We start from the raw sequence: 14,436 nt of genomic DNA, 5'->3' as shown, positions 1-14,436 counted from the left end.
AAAAGGAGTATTTCCAGCTTTGGAAAAAATTATCTTTAATTACCTGTTTTGAGCCAAGTGATCAAGGATAGGAAATATTAATATGGGGGAAAAAGTCTTAAAGAGTTGCTTAAACAGTTATATTTACTTGATGGGCACTGGCAGTCATCCAAAGTTTGAGAAAATGTGCAGCGGTGGCTGATTCTGTTATCAGCTGGGTGCAAACCTGCTGCATTACTGATAACAGGCTCAACCCTTCTAATTTAAAACACAGTCTGTCTTGTTTGGGACACTGACCTGCCTGTGCCTCTCAGTCCTGGTTTTGTAGCTGATGAATTGCAAACAATGACTAGCTTTGCATAAAGCAACTGGAAATTGCACGGAGCCAGATACAAGCAGATTACATCGACTTTGCTCCTTGAATTCCTGGCTCCCCACAGTGACCACGGTAGCGCTTGTCAGCAGCACAATTCTGAGGTTCTCCCTAGCTCCACAGAGCTGAGAGAAAATTAATACTGGAGAGGTCAGGTTAGAACAACAAATGAGCATTCAAATTCTGTTAAATAGAAGAAGCCAGATCATTAAGAAAGGCAGGCTGCTGCATTTAGTCTGAGGATGACATAAGCAGTCAGTGCAGCATCTCATCTGTTAAACGCTGCCTCCATTTACATTTCTGCTGCAATTTCCAGCAGTAGGTACTATAGTTTCGGTAGTGTTACTGTTGGCAGAGATCTGTCAAATTTAAATACAAAAGCCTCTGGTCATCTTAATTGTTAGAATTGTCACAATCCAGCTCTTTATATATCACAAAGCAAGATGGGGACATCTCAAATGTAAATTTTCAATAGCCATTGAAAGCCTTGGAGCTTGGAAGAATTTGACACTTTCTACTGTATCAGCAGAGAACATCCAAATAAGAGCAGTTTCAAAACCTTGAGCACCATAAGGGAAAGCCCAGTTGGCCAAGAAGCACACTTTGTGTGGCATGAACTCCAGCAACGCATGTTGAGCTCAGTTTTAGTATTTGTATTTCCAGTCATCTTCAACTTGTCTCAAGTTTTAACCCTCTGCTGTTATCAGGTGCAGAATCTACATTCTGAGGCAATGTGAATTAAGTAGCTCATAAGCAGTGGAGCTAATCTCCAGTAACCTCCCTTTCAGGCGATTTCTGGTTTGCACATTTTGACTTTTTGCCTAAATCCTATCAGAACTACTGTGCAGCTCATGCTGTGTGAAATGCTAACATCTACATGAAAGACAGGTATTTCACAAGACTTGTCTGTGGGGAAGCCTATATCTAAGCATAAGCCTTGTTAGACACACAAGGCTCCAGGTGACAAAGAACCTTTGATAAATAAAACGTGAGCTCTGCTTAGTTTTTCTGGGCATGTGGATGCTCAGAACGACTGTTTGTTGATGACTCCCGTCTGTCCGAGGGGTGGGAGGAAGGGGTCAAACTGGGTTGCTTCTTTTCCCTTAAAGGGGGAAGGAGTAGAGCTTTTTTGCTTCTACATGCTGCTTCTTTTCATCAAACCTGCAAGAATGGAGAGACTCCCTCTATTTAATTCAACTAAGGATGCATGACAGGCTTCAAAGCTGCTGGGGGAGAGAAAAGTCATCTAACTCTTCCCATCATGCCCAGAGGGAAAGTCTGTGATTGCATGCACTCAAACAAACAAACAAACAGGATGCTGGTTGTTGAGAATGCCTTTTACTTGTGCCAGGGTTTAAATGCTGGAAGACGGAATTGGGGTTACCTCTGTACACTGTGGATACAGTATCATTCCTGCCCACTTTTAGTGGAAATTAAGTGCACACAGGGAAACATCTTTTATGATACTTAATAGTACACTTAGCTCTTGGCTCCCATTATTCATGCCTGACATTGTGGTTTTAGACAGCAATAAGAGCTGAGGAGACAGTATAACAAAGGGTCCTCAGGCATTCAGATTTTAAAACAAATTCACTTTGACTGTCTCCAGCTCCCCATTGTATTAGTAAATATTTTAAGCCCAGATTTGGCAAAGGATTTAGGGACAAGCCTAAAGCAAAGAGTATGTTTACTTCCTAGCATCCTCAGCCTTTTCAAACGTAACATGTTTACCATTAAGTATAAGCATGAACCCTCCATGAACAAGGGGCTTAGAACTTGCTCCAAAGCCTTGTGGAGTCAACAGAAAGAGTTACGTTGACATCCTTGGTTTCAAACCAGAGCCTTAAAGAGCGAGCCTTGCTGCTTCAGTGTGGAAATTTGCCAGAAGGAGACTTCAGACTGCATAACAAGCAAATTGCAAGTGTCAAACAAATATTTTAGTATGAGTGATTTGCCTGGGTCTAATCAGGGGTATGTTTCAACGAGCATGGTGGACCAGATCCTCATCTGGTTTTTATCAGACAGACTCCATGAACTTGAGAGGAGCTATTCATAACCAGGGTAGCCAAAGAACTAGTCTATTATGTCTAATATTTCTGCTAGAATGAATGATACTCCTGAGCCTCTTTAGCCGAGTAATCAATGGAAAACTGTCTTTTTATGTGTAAATATGGGCAGCTATCTACACCTAATCAGTCCCCAGTGCACGACCCAGGACACTAGAACAACCAAAATCTCTGAGATTCCCTGGAGAATCTAGGGTTGGGGTGGAGGAAGGACTTTAAAAAGCACTCGTTGCCTTCTGGACTTTGCTGTCCTCACAGTCCTCAAGAGGTGGAGCTATACCAGAGCCCAGCATTTCTGGACATCCTGTCCTTATATCCCGCAAATCAATAAATAGATCACACTTTCCTGTAGAGACAATCCACTAGAGTGCAGGCTTCATCCGCAACTAGAAGAAAAGAAACAATCAGGACTTACTCCTGCTCCTCTGTTGCATGTAGAGCGGCCAATAATTATCAAACAACCCTACCTCCACAGCAGAGAGGAGAGGAGAGGACAGAGGTGTGTAGTTTCAGGGGGATGCTGCTGCTGGCAGGTGGTGGGGCTGTGCGCATGGCTGCATGCCAGAGAAACAGACGCGGTATCAGTGAGCAGGTTCTACAAGGGGTCCATCTCTGGGTCCAGCTCATGCGTAATTCCCCTGCCTTTGTCACCCTTGCCACGGATCACGTGGGAGCAACTGTTAAGCTATAGGTGTTGAAAGTTTGGATTACTATTAAAGCTTGTGAATATTTTTTGTCCAAAATCATCTTTGAGAACTGCAGCTTGGCCAAAACTCTTTGTTTTATGAAAGCACTTCAAATTCAGGAAAACATTGCTTTTTCTTATTTTAGAAAAAGACAATGTAACCTTTCATTTTGCTTGACATTTCAAAAAGCAAAGAAAAATCTGCTTTTCATTTTTGTTCTTTTTTTTCATCTTTGTTTCTTGTTGGTTTTGGTGGTTTTTTTTGTTGTTTTTTGTTTTTGTTTTTGTTTTTGTTTTTTTAATACACTCGTCTCAGCAATTGAGGAAAGAGCACTGAAAACCAAGAAGGAGAGGGATGGGGGTTAACAGACAAAACCTGCCCCTCTCCTTTTACTTTCCTTTCCCCCATTTTCTTCTGACCTTCATCCTCTCACAGGAAAAGTGGCACAGCCTCATACATGTTTTCAATTTGAGTCAGCTTCAAAGAAGTGAGTGCAGGGCCCTTCACGTGTCCCTGCCCAGATGTGCGGGAGCGGACAGTGCAGCTGTGCAGCCCCCCCTGCCCACCCCCTCCACTTCCACTGGAGCAGGAACCTGGGAGTGCAAACACCCCTGGTGCCCCATGTCCATCCCAGGACATCCCATGTCGCTTCCCCAAACTGGTCCTCAGCCACAGATCATTTGCTGCCAAAAGGAGTCATGAGCACTATTCTCACTCTTCATCCAGGTCGAAAAAGGATCCTGAACTAAGCCCATTAGGTTTTAATCCCATCAGGCACATACATATGTAGCATAGCCTGCTCCTGCTCCTGCTGTCCTTGAGAAATGGATGAGTGGGTTTGGATTGTATGCCCATAAGCAGGACTTGCAGGTCTGCCAGACTCTCGCATCTGGCAATTAGTAGCCCCAGAAAGAATATAATGTTCTGTAGAGCAAAATACCACGGTTCACCTACAGTTTTTTTCCTGCCGTGATAAAATTCAAGGTGACCAGGGAGTCTGATTTAACAGAAGTCCCCAAGCACATGGCAATGAAATCTCATTTTTCACATGACAATGAACTAAGTACAAACAACCGTGGGTGAAGTACTTGAACAGGGCACAGTGACATGGCAAAGTTACCTCTGTGCTTATGAAAGCAATAGATAACAGGCTACCGTTATGGGCAGTTTATGAGCCTGCTATGTAATTACCAAGTAATTTCATTTGATAGTTATTTCTGAGAGCACTAAGGAAATGGGAAAAAAAGGACTACAATAATCAGATCCAATTGGCAAAGGTGCTGGTGACATGAAATCTTCATCCCCAAAAGAGATGGTCTGTGAGAAGGCTATATCCACTAGTTTGTGGGGCTTTTCTTCTTTGTTTTCATGCACAGAGTGTACACATGTATTAACCATCAGTCAGCTTCTTGGATTTTCTGTACTTTCCTGTGTTTCTTTACATCCCGAGTGCTTGCAGACCTTCCAGCATCTGCAAGTGTCCTGGGAGCTCTGAATTCAAGAGGCCATGCTGGTGAGGAAGGGGTTACTTTTCAAGAGGGACGCATGTGGTTGCGGGTACAGGGTCAATAAATTACTTGTCTCTAGCTTATTTGTATCATTAATTTCTCAACTATTTTGCTCCTGCAACACTTTAGTGGATACAGATGGTACCACTTACATATCAGCCCACTGACCCATGTGAGTGTGAAGCTCAGTGGATGGTAGCACTTAGACATGTAGCAGGCTGACATGTGGGTATGGAGTTGGCAGCTAGATGTGAAGTGCTACCATTTGGCAGTCGTCTCATGGATACTCCCCCATCAGTGCACATCTGTTGTGTTAGGAGCCATTCTTGGAGCCCTTTGCTAATTTCACACCTTGATTCTTTGAAACGATCAAGGTGGCATTCACATTTCGTAAAGTGTAGTCTCTGTTTGGTGGTGCCACTGATCATTTCAGTCCTGGTAGATAGATTTAAATAATTTATTGGAAAAGTGCCATCACTTTCAGTTTTGACAAAATACATTCTCTCCGCTAACATTCATTGGCCACACCTGCTTGTATATTTCTCAATTTCCTCCTAGATTTCTGTCACCTGCTTTTCAAGACCATAGCTTTGTTTGACTGTCAATGATTCTTTTTTGTTTTCCTTCCACATAGTTGCTAGACTCGCACAGCTCTTCTTTGTAGTAGTGGTCTAAAATAAAAACAAGAGTGTTTCTGTTTGGGCTGACAACAGTGCTCAGCAACATTTTTTCCAAGGTGCAGTTTGGGCTTGACTTCTCTGCTCAAATCTTCTTCCTTTGCAACTCCTTGATACAAATCAGGGAGAAAAGCTTCTTCTGCTGATGGAAAAGAATGTCATTGGAGCGGACTTTGCCAAAATTTAATGATTTTCTGGCTGTCTCTGATATTTTAACTTCTGGGTACAAACAAATGTGCCTTACAGGTCTCTTAGGGCTGTTCTAAATAACCTTGTGTCTGGTTTGGACCTCAGGTACCCATAGCATTAGGAAGAAACTAAACTGTATGTCTTTGTTCTACATTTGATCATGGGAAAAATATTTTCAAAGAATTAGCTATAAAGACTACATGCTACTTTTTTAAAATAAATAAAAAAAAAAAAAAAACAGAAATCACATTTCTGTTAAAATTGATCTGCCTAACAACCATCTAAAGCAGATATTTTTACTGTGTAACAATCATTCCATAAATGTCCAGTAGCTGCTTTTTCAAATTCAGAATTGCAGTGCCATTTCTACTGTGCAGCTTTTTACCGGGTGGGTTCAGAAAAGCCAGCAGTTTCATGTTTGCTGGGAACACAAAGCAGATGGATGGATGTCTCTCCAAACCACCCTACCTGAGTGCAGGTGACCAAGCAGAGGAAGCACCACGGCCGAGGGATCCACCAAGGGACTCGTACTGGGCTGTGCTTGGATGTGTGGTTGCAACGTGAGTCTAGACAAGAGCAAAGAGGCTGCGCGTCTCTCCCTGTGCCTCCTCACTGCCGGTCCCACCACAAGTGCTGGAGGGGGTCTGGTGGTGGCATGTGCCACCACGGTGCAGCAGCGGTGGCCAGAGCCCTCCTGCCTGCCAAACCTGCTGCAAACATTGCCCTGGGCTGCCCGGCTGCAACGAGCCGCAGCTCCAGCCGAGGCAGACCTTGGGAGACAAGGGCAAAACTGCAGGTTGTGGTGGGGGTGGTGGAGAGCGATGGGGAGCAGAGGGAGAAGGCAGAGCAGGAAAGCGGCTGGGTGCCTTTTTATTTTACCTTTTCCAACTGGAGGACGTTTGTTGTGCGCTCCCTCCTGCAACATACGAGGGGCTGCTGAGGTGCGGAAAGGGAAGAGGGAAGCATAAATAGAAAGGCGAAAGGGGCATTTGAAAAAGAAAATGCAGACCAAGGAGGCAAAACCTGGAACTGTTTTAAGGCAAACCTCACCCTAACCATGAGGAGCTGGCCTGTGAGTCTGACCACGCTCTGTAATTTGCTGTAGCTTGTATCCTCTAATTTAGCCACTAGGTGTGTTTCTACAGAAATACGGAACTAAAAGCAATTGAGAGCATGTCAGGAAGTGAAGCTGAGTATGTGTTTCTTGGGACTCTTTGTCCGGTTTGAAGTACATTTAACTACCTGTTTGGGAATACGGGTTGGCAAACAGCATAGCCAGAAAAAGGAAAAAAATACTGTTTTTTCTCCAGAGCACCTCAGTCATTAGTGAACAGTGCTGGAAGTGTTAATATATTGCTATTTCAGACGTTTGCTCAGGAGCTACCACCACAATGCAGCAATGGAACTGCTTGAAAAAACAGAGAAAAAGACACTTTTCAATTTAGGAATAGTCACGGGATATTGAAATATAGCTGTAGGTGCAAAATCTGTGTTTGCTGTGTGATTTGCATTCATTTGCCTGGCTTTTTTATTTTTGCTTTTTTTTTTTTTTTTTTTTTTTTTGCTGTTAAGCAGTAGTTCGTAGACTTCTTCATTGATCCCAGTATTTACTGTGAGGACAGCATCCAGACACCAGTGAGACTAAAGGCCTGATTATCCCGTGTCTCCTTCTGCAATCAGGAAAGAAACCATTGCAGGAGTGTGGGTTGGGGTGAAAGCTAAGGGGTCCTCTGGCCTGACACTGATTTTTCAGGGCTTGGCAGCGTTTTCAGTCAGCCAAGGTGTTAGTCTTCTGCTGCTACTGTCAGGGATTATTTGTATAAAGCCGGTGCCCTGGAGTCTCTTTCATGGGCTAGGTCTTCACTGTGTGTAATGCTGGATGAAGCACATAGTAAAAATCAAGGTCAAGAGATAAAAACAGATATAAGAGATAAGAAGCCACAAATGGGCACAAACAGGGAAAGACTGCAAAACAGCAAGACCACATCGGTCAGTATAATAAGCTGTGCTTTTGGCACCGATGACCTAACTCCCTCTCAGTACCATTTCCTTAAGAGGTCAAACTTCTTCACCTAAGATACCTCCTTCTCACAACATTTCACCCACAGGCATTGCTGGTGCTTTCCACATGGCAATGAACATGCTGAGCCTTTAAAATAAGGTCACTCACACAAGTCATCAGAGGTGTGAATTATCAAGCATAGTCAGTGTGCTAAATGCAGTTCATTAGAACCCACACCTGGTTTAAAAAGGTTGCACCTGAATCAGATACAAGCTTTGAACTGGCTTATTATTTGGAGGGACAGTTTGTGCAGGAGTGCTGTAGAGGCTTTCCAGGTATCTATGCATACAGACGTGGAATTTTTAATTTATAATAAATGAGGGGGTTTGGTTTTTTGTGGTTAGAGCTATTCTGTCACTTATTTTGTAATTTTGCTGGTGGTTGCAAGGGGCAATGTTAAATGCTGCAGCTTGTGAGAGGCTTTGAAGAATTTAAATCCAAAACTTGTTGAGGCGTTATCTGTTCAGTATATTAGATTGGATAGAAGTGGATACATAGTAGATAATTATTAACAAAGTTAATAAAGTAGTCCAAAGGTAATTGTTAATAGTTAGTCTATGTTTTATAGACTGTCGTCTATACTTAGTGTAGTTAATATATTAGTCTATAATTAATAAATAACTGCCATGGTTATAGCATCTGTTTGATGCCACAAGAACATCTGCAAATAATAAAGCAATTTATATGATGCTTATAAAAACTTTCATTTCCTTTAATGTCTGGATCAAACATAGTCACCAGTCACTTCATGGTCTGGAATGGGGATATCCATTGTACACCCAAATACACAAGCTTGTGAAGAGGACAGGTGAACAGAAAACTGATGTAGTTCCCCAAGGAACCAATTTCTGGCTGTTGTATCTAATTGTCAAAACCTCTTAACATGTTGAAAGGCAATTAGCTGCCATGGCGTATGTCTTGAAAATCTGTAGCGATCTCCTGGCCATCAAAGTCACTTATTCATATTTAAGACTGTGGGGTTGCTTCTGTGGTCACTTCCCTGGGCTTTTGATCAGGTTTGTGGGTGGAATGGAGATTGCTCCAATGTGACGAATGGTTCTGGGCTCCCACAATAGGAACAAACCTGGCAAACATTACGGTCAGAGGCTTAGGGTCTGAGCGTGGTCGTTAAAATGTAAAATTACAAGTTCTTCCATGCCAGCAGCAGGGACTAATAGCAAAAATGTGACACTTAGCTTTGTTTCTGCCTCTGTAGATGTGAAGACACGAAAGGGACAAAAAGGATTTATGCCCTGCTGAAGGCATAATCAGCACTAGTGCATCCAAGCAAACAGAAGTGAGCGGTAAAATTACTGCTTTGGTTTTCATCTCCATGCTTGTAAACAAGCCATCAGATGGTCTGTTTGCTGAAGATCTCCTAATGACAAGATGATATTGTCACGATAAGAAGCACATACCCCAGCCTAAACCTGCACGCCTGATGGGAAACAGAGCACCATGTCTCCCATGCAGTACATGGAATACAGCCTGGGAGAAACAAAGGGTCTCCCCCTCTGGTTAACTGCACACAGATGATCTGCGTAAGTACAGCCTCCTCACCAATGCTGTCTTGATGTCATGTTGTTCCGAGATGGGATTTTCTAGAGGGTTCCTGATCCCACACTTTGTTTTGCTCCACTGAGATTAGGGGACTTTGTGTTCTGCTATGAAACCGAGCCCCTAAAGGATCATGAGTTTTCTAAGTTTAGGTCCTATCCTCTTTAGAGGGAACATTCTGATTTCCCTCCATTCTGGCTGAATCTTCGCTCTAACCTGGAGGCTTATGAAAGCAGGATGGCATGGAATATTTGTGAAGGAAATAGTCCTGGCCGACACGGAGCTAAGGTGTTTAGCCCATTTTTCACTGTGTTCGTCTCCAGCTCCTCTGTATCCAGTATATGGAGGTATGTGCTTATGCACTTGCTTCCCTGAAACTTGTCTCACGCAGCCGGCCCCTTTTGTTTCTCACGTGTCACATCCCATGGGAAGTGGGATGCTGGCTGGTTTGCAGTAAGTCAGCGTGCTGAGTATCTGCTTGTTACCATTGTTTAAGGTAAACACGCTCCTGCTCTATGGGCAATTCTTCAGTGAAACACCAGCAGCCTGGGCAAGAACATCGTGGTACTCAGTTCAGCCATCACAATACTCTGACTGTTAAAGGTCATTTAGAATAACGGTATCTACAGCTAAGGCTTGGATGAGGGTGAATATTTGATCTGGCAGAGGATAGGAAGGAGCTATCAACCTCGGCGCTGCTGTCATCCCACCTCACTAGGGGTGGGTAAGCAGATAATTTTTGGCAGTCATTAACAAAATTAATCTGGGTATACTCATGAGGAGGGTTTGTAGGGGTAGCTAAGCTGGGGCTGGAGTTAGGATCTGCCTTTTTTTGTTGAGAAAAGCAAGGTCCAATTCCAAAAGTACATCAGTCTTCTCAAAGCCAAGTTTTGGCGTCTCAACTTTCCTCCAGGACTCCTGACTCAAACATTGAAAGCTTAATCACACTGAGACCCTCTTATCGATATCACATCCACCCACCCAGAGCCGCAAAGGCCGGTTGTCTACGCCTCCTGGTCTAGCAGCCACTCTTCGCAACAAGACCACAAGGAACTTCCCAATGTTGGCACCTTCCCCATGTTTCCTGAGGTTGAAAGGGGGCTTGATTTACATTGAGTTTCAAACTAAGCACATAGACATCAAAGCAACGGAAATCAGGCCCCAGTAAGTGCTTTATAAATGCAGCCTAAGTGTTTTGAATCAAAATATTTCTTTCAGTGAAGTTGGAGGGGTACTTCAGTCGTCCTTATCATTGTTAGTTTCTGCCTCAAAAACACTGAAAAGTCACTGACATTGAATCCACTCAGGGGATCATTAGAAAAAAGCTTCCATTCCTGAATGAAACCCTTTTCACTAGGTTTTTTGCATAATATTACTTGGAGAGGACAGTAATCTAAAAGCAAAAGGTATGTATGGATTATTTCTGAGAAACATCCCATGGGTTGTGTTCTATGACATTAGGGAAAGGATCCTCAGCTTGTGCATGCTTTTCTCATCCCAGATGTAGAAGACAAGGCTTGCTCTGCAGTCTTTACAAACAGCCTTGGGATCGTTTCGGCCCACTGAACAAAGAGCTTATGCAGAGGCATCCAGTGAGGACCAGATGTCTGACTCATAAAGTACTTAACTGAAATGACAAAGATATATGGGTTTGGTGGATGTTTCTTTTAGCAAATGTGCTCATATCTTCAAGCTGGCAATGACTACATTTCCTTTCAAATCTGGAAGAACAGCGTCCTTTTGTAGTACTGGTGCATCTATTGGCAGCATCAGATAGCATAAAACAAACACGATGTTACAAGAAAGGAGGAAGGAAAAACCAATGCCTTTTGAAATAAGCCTTTTGTGTGACTGGGCATCTGAAACTTCTTGGAGTGCATGTGTATAAACACAGCACAGAAAAAGAGAAATAAGGCTTGAATAAATATTTTGTATCACAATTCACCCAAACAGCAGAAATATTTAAAGCCCTGTCTCTATTCAGGTTTGACTTTTACAAATGGATCTGAGATATCTGATCAGCTGAACTGAAAACAGCACTGCTGTACCAGAGGAGCTGATGCACTGAGGGAAGTGCTGTGCTGCAGAGCAATCTTATCTTCTGTCTTCATCTGCCTGAAATAGCTGTGTAGGTGCGGTGATGCCATCCTGTTGATGTGACCAGGAACGGCAGTAAAAAATTTCCCAAAGGAAAAGCTTAGACTCATATAAACTGAGGTAAAGAAAGAAGTCCAAAAACACAGAGGTGCTTCTGCCTCCCATTGAAACCCCTAGGAGCCGGACATCAGGGTTTACCTGATGGATATAAGCCTACATGCAGATGGTCACGCTTGCAGCAGACCCACTGCCAACCTAGAGGGAAGATGTCTCCTGAACGTGTGCAACAGGGTGCTGCCTCCAGGGCTGCACAGAAACCTGAATCTCCATTTCATGGAAAGATGTGGGACAGCAATGGTCTTTATTTTACAGTCTTATCCAAAATGGAGGCAGAGTTTCCCACATGCCATGCAAACAGGAGTCTCACGTACTGAGGAATGTTATTTACATCCCAAGCAGAAAGACAAGGTCTACCCTTCCACACATTAATGAACAATCCAGGGAAAGTTTTGTTTCACTCTACCAGACAAGCCTATCTAAAGCATCACAACAGGAAATCCCTAGTTCTGATCCAGAATTAAATTTCCTAGGCATCTGTTCTCAAAACACTGTACGCTTGATAAATTCTCATTTTCAGTTTCAGTTTATCTTTTCAAAATGTAAAATTCAAACAGGCCTTTTGCCTTTAACTTTATTTACAAGGGAGCCTCCAAACAGAAAAGAATAAAAAAAACACAGTCATCATTGAAAATCTTCCTTCGAGCAATGTTGCTGTAAAAAAATGACATTTTTTAACAGCCATAGGCAATACCACAACATTTTCACTGGGGTTAAAAAGAGTCAGTAAACTGTACCTCACTGATGAAGTAAGTGAAACTGTATAAATATTCTGCAAATTACTCTTCACAATGAGACATCTGTCTAAGCAAAAACTTATGTTATTTTCCAGACAATATAGAGAACTTTCTAGCACTGACCTTAGAGAAGACATATTGCACGGCCCAAATCCAAACATGAGCATGCTAAGTGTAGTAAACGCAAGTAAACCAGGGGTGCTTTCCTTTCATTAGACTTTCTCCCTGACCTCTGGATGACAAGGGCATAGGAAAAGGAAGCAATTTTTCTTCTGTCCTGGGGGAAAGAACATTTGAAAGAAATTTCCTGTGACTGGACTACATCATCTCTCTGGTGCCTGATCTGAAAATCTGGAAGACCACCTTTTCTTAGCATCCATCACAAACACTTATTTGCTTTTTCGCCATGAAGCAACTTGTGTCAGATTCACAAAAGCTTTAGGTGAATATTGCATGTAGCTGGATAGGATCAGTCAAAGTATTTCAACATTTCAGAGAAATGTAATGGCTTACTGGGACAATTGTTCCAAAATCAATCCTTCTGGTCTCCTTAAGTTTTAAACTATTTGCCATTTTTCTCTTGCCAGGGACTGTAAAGGTCATTTAATACAGTTCAATGCCATATCCTCCTTCAAGCATTTGGTTGAAAATTTGAGAAAACATGCCTTCTCTGTCCTATGATAAGTTTATATATTTAATCCTTCAGTTTGTATCACTTTAAGTTGCCATAAGCATCGCAGAAATAACACTTCCTGTGTACTTCCAATCCTTTTGAGTTGTGGCTTGTTTAATTATGTCAAGGCCATATGTCAAACCCTTTGTTCCCAGAGTCACAGGCTCACAGGGAGCAGTTGGCTATGGCTAGCAAGCCAGAAGTCAGAGCTGGACCTCTCTGGACTTTTCTCTGTGGTGGTGTGCACCTAAGGGCAATTTACGCTTCCACATTTCTTACCATTCTTCCTTATGTGCAGCAGAGCTTTCCTTTTTTTTTCTAGCTGGATGAATAGGATGCCTCAGCCTTCCTTCTTTGCATTTTTACTCTGTGCAAGTTCCTGTACTGTAAGGAAGCACCCACCAAGAGTATCATGGTTTACATGCTTAACATAAACATTATTACATTAACCACAAATACAGGCTGGGTGGAGAATGGATTGAGAGCAGCCCTGAGGAGAAGGAATGGGGGTGTTGGTGGATGAAAAACTGACGTGAGTCAGCAATGTGCACTCACAGCCCAGAAAGCCAACCACACACACTGTGGGCTGCATCAAAAGAAGCAGGGCGAGGGATATGATTCTGTGCCTCTACTCCACCCTCGTGAGACCCCACCTGGAGTACTGCATCCAGCTTTGGAGTCCTCAGCACTGGAAAGACATGGGCCCGTTGGAGTGGGTCCAGAGGAGAGCAACAAAGATGATCAGAGGGCTGGAGCACCTCTCCTATGAAGACAGGCTGAGAGAATTGGGGTTGTTCAGCCTGGAGAAGAGAAGGCTCTGGGGAGACCTTAGAGTGGCCTTCCAGCATCTGAAGGGGGCCTACAGGAAAGATGGAGAGAGACATTTTACAAGTGCATGTAGTGATAGGACGAGGAGTAACGGTTTTAAACTGAAAGAAGGTAGATTTAGATTGCATATAAGGAAGAAATTTTTCACTATCAGGGTGGTGCGGCACTGGAACAAATTGCCCAGGGAAGCTGTGGATTCCCCATCCCTGGAGGTGCTCAAGGCCAGGCTAGATGCGGCTTTGAGCAACCTGGTCTGGTGGGAGATGTCCCTGCCCATGGCAGGGGGTTGGAACTAAATGACCTTTAAGGTCCCTTCCAACCTAAACCACTCTATGATTCTATGGTTGTGCTACATAGAGGCCCAGTTGCATGAAAAGCGAGGCATTGAATGAGAATTGAAGGTACAACTGTGGGAGAACAATTGACCCCTACACTAAGCAATTGACCCAAAATACATCGCTGAACTCTTAGATTTGAGGCTCTCAGATGTTATAAGATCTATTCTAAGGCTAGGGTTGAGAACAGACATGTCATGCTGGATATGTATCAGGGCAGAATTTGGGATCGGTGTTAGGGCTTCAGGGAGGCAAACTGGTAAAGAAATAAAAGGCAATATGTCCACAAGGGTCCTGATTTTTTTTCCTTTGTGCGAGTTGGGAATGTTAAGCTGAAAGTCTCACAAGTTTCAGAGACCTAGCACTAAGACTAAAACTAGGACAGGGATTGTAGCTCTGGTGAGGGATCAGTCTGGGAAATATGGATGGGATCTAAGGGAGGGAAGGACCTGAGAGCAGATTGCATTTGGGGCTGTTGCTTGAATGCATTCCTGAGAGTATATTAACACTTTGAGTTCTGTATTGTCACAAGTCCCTGGAGCTACTTTTAGG

This window comes from Vanellus vanellus (assembly GCF_965231255.1).
Source record: "Vanellus vanellus genome assembly, chromosome: Z".
NCBI classification, from domain to species: Eukaryota; Metazoa; Chordata; class Aves; order Charadriiformes; family Charadriidae; genus Vanellus; species Vanellus vanellus.
Note: the sequence above shows the minus strand (reverse complement) of the source record.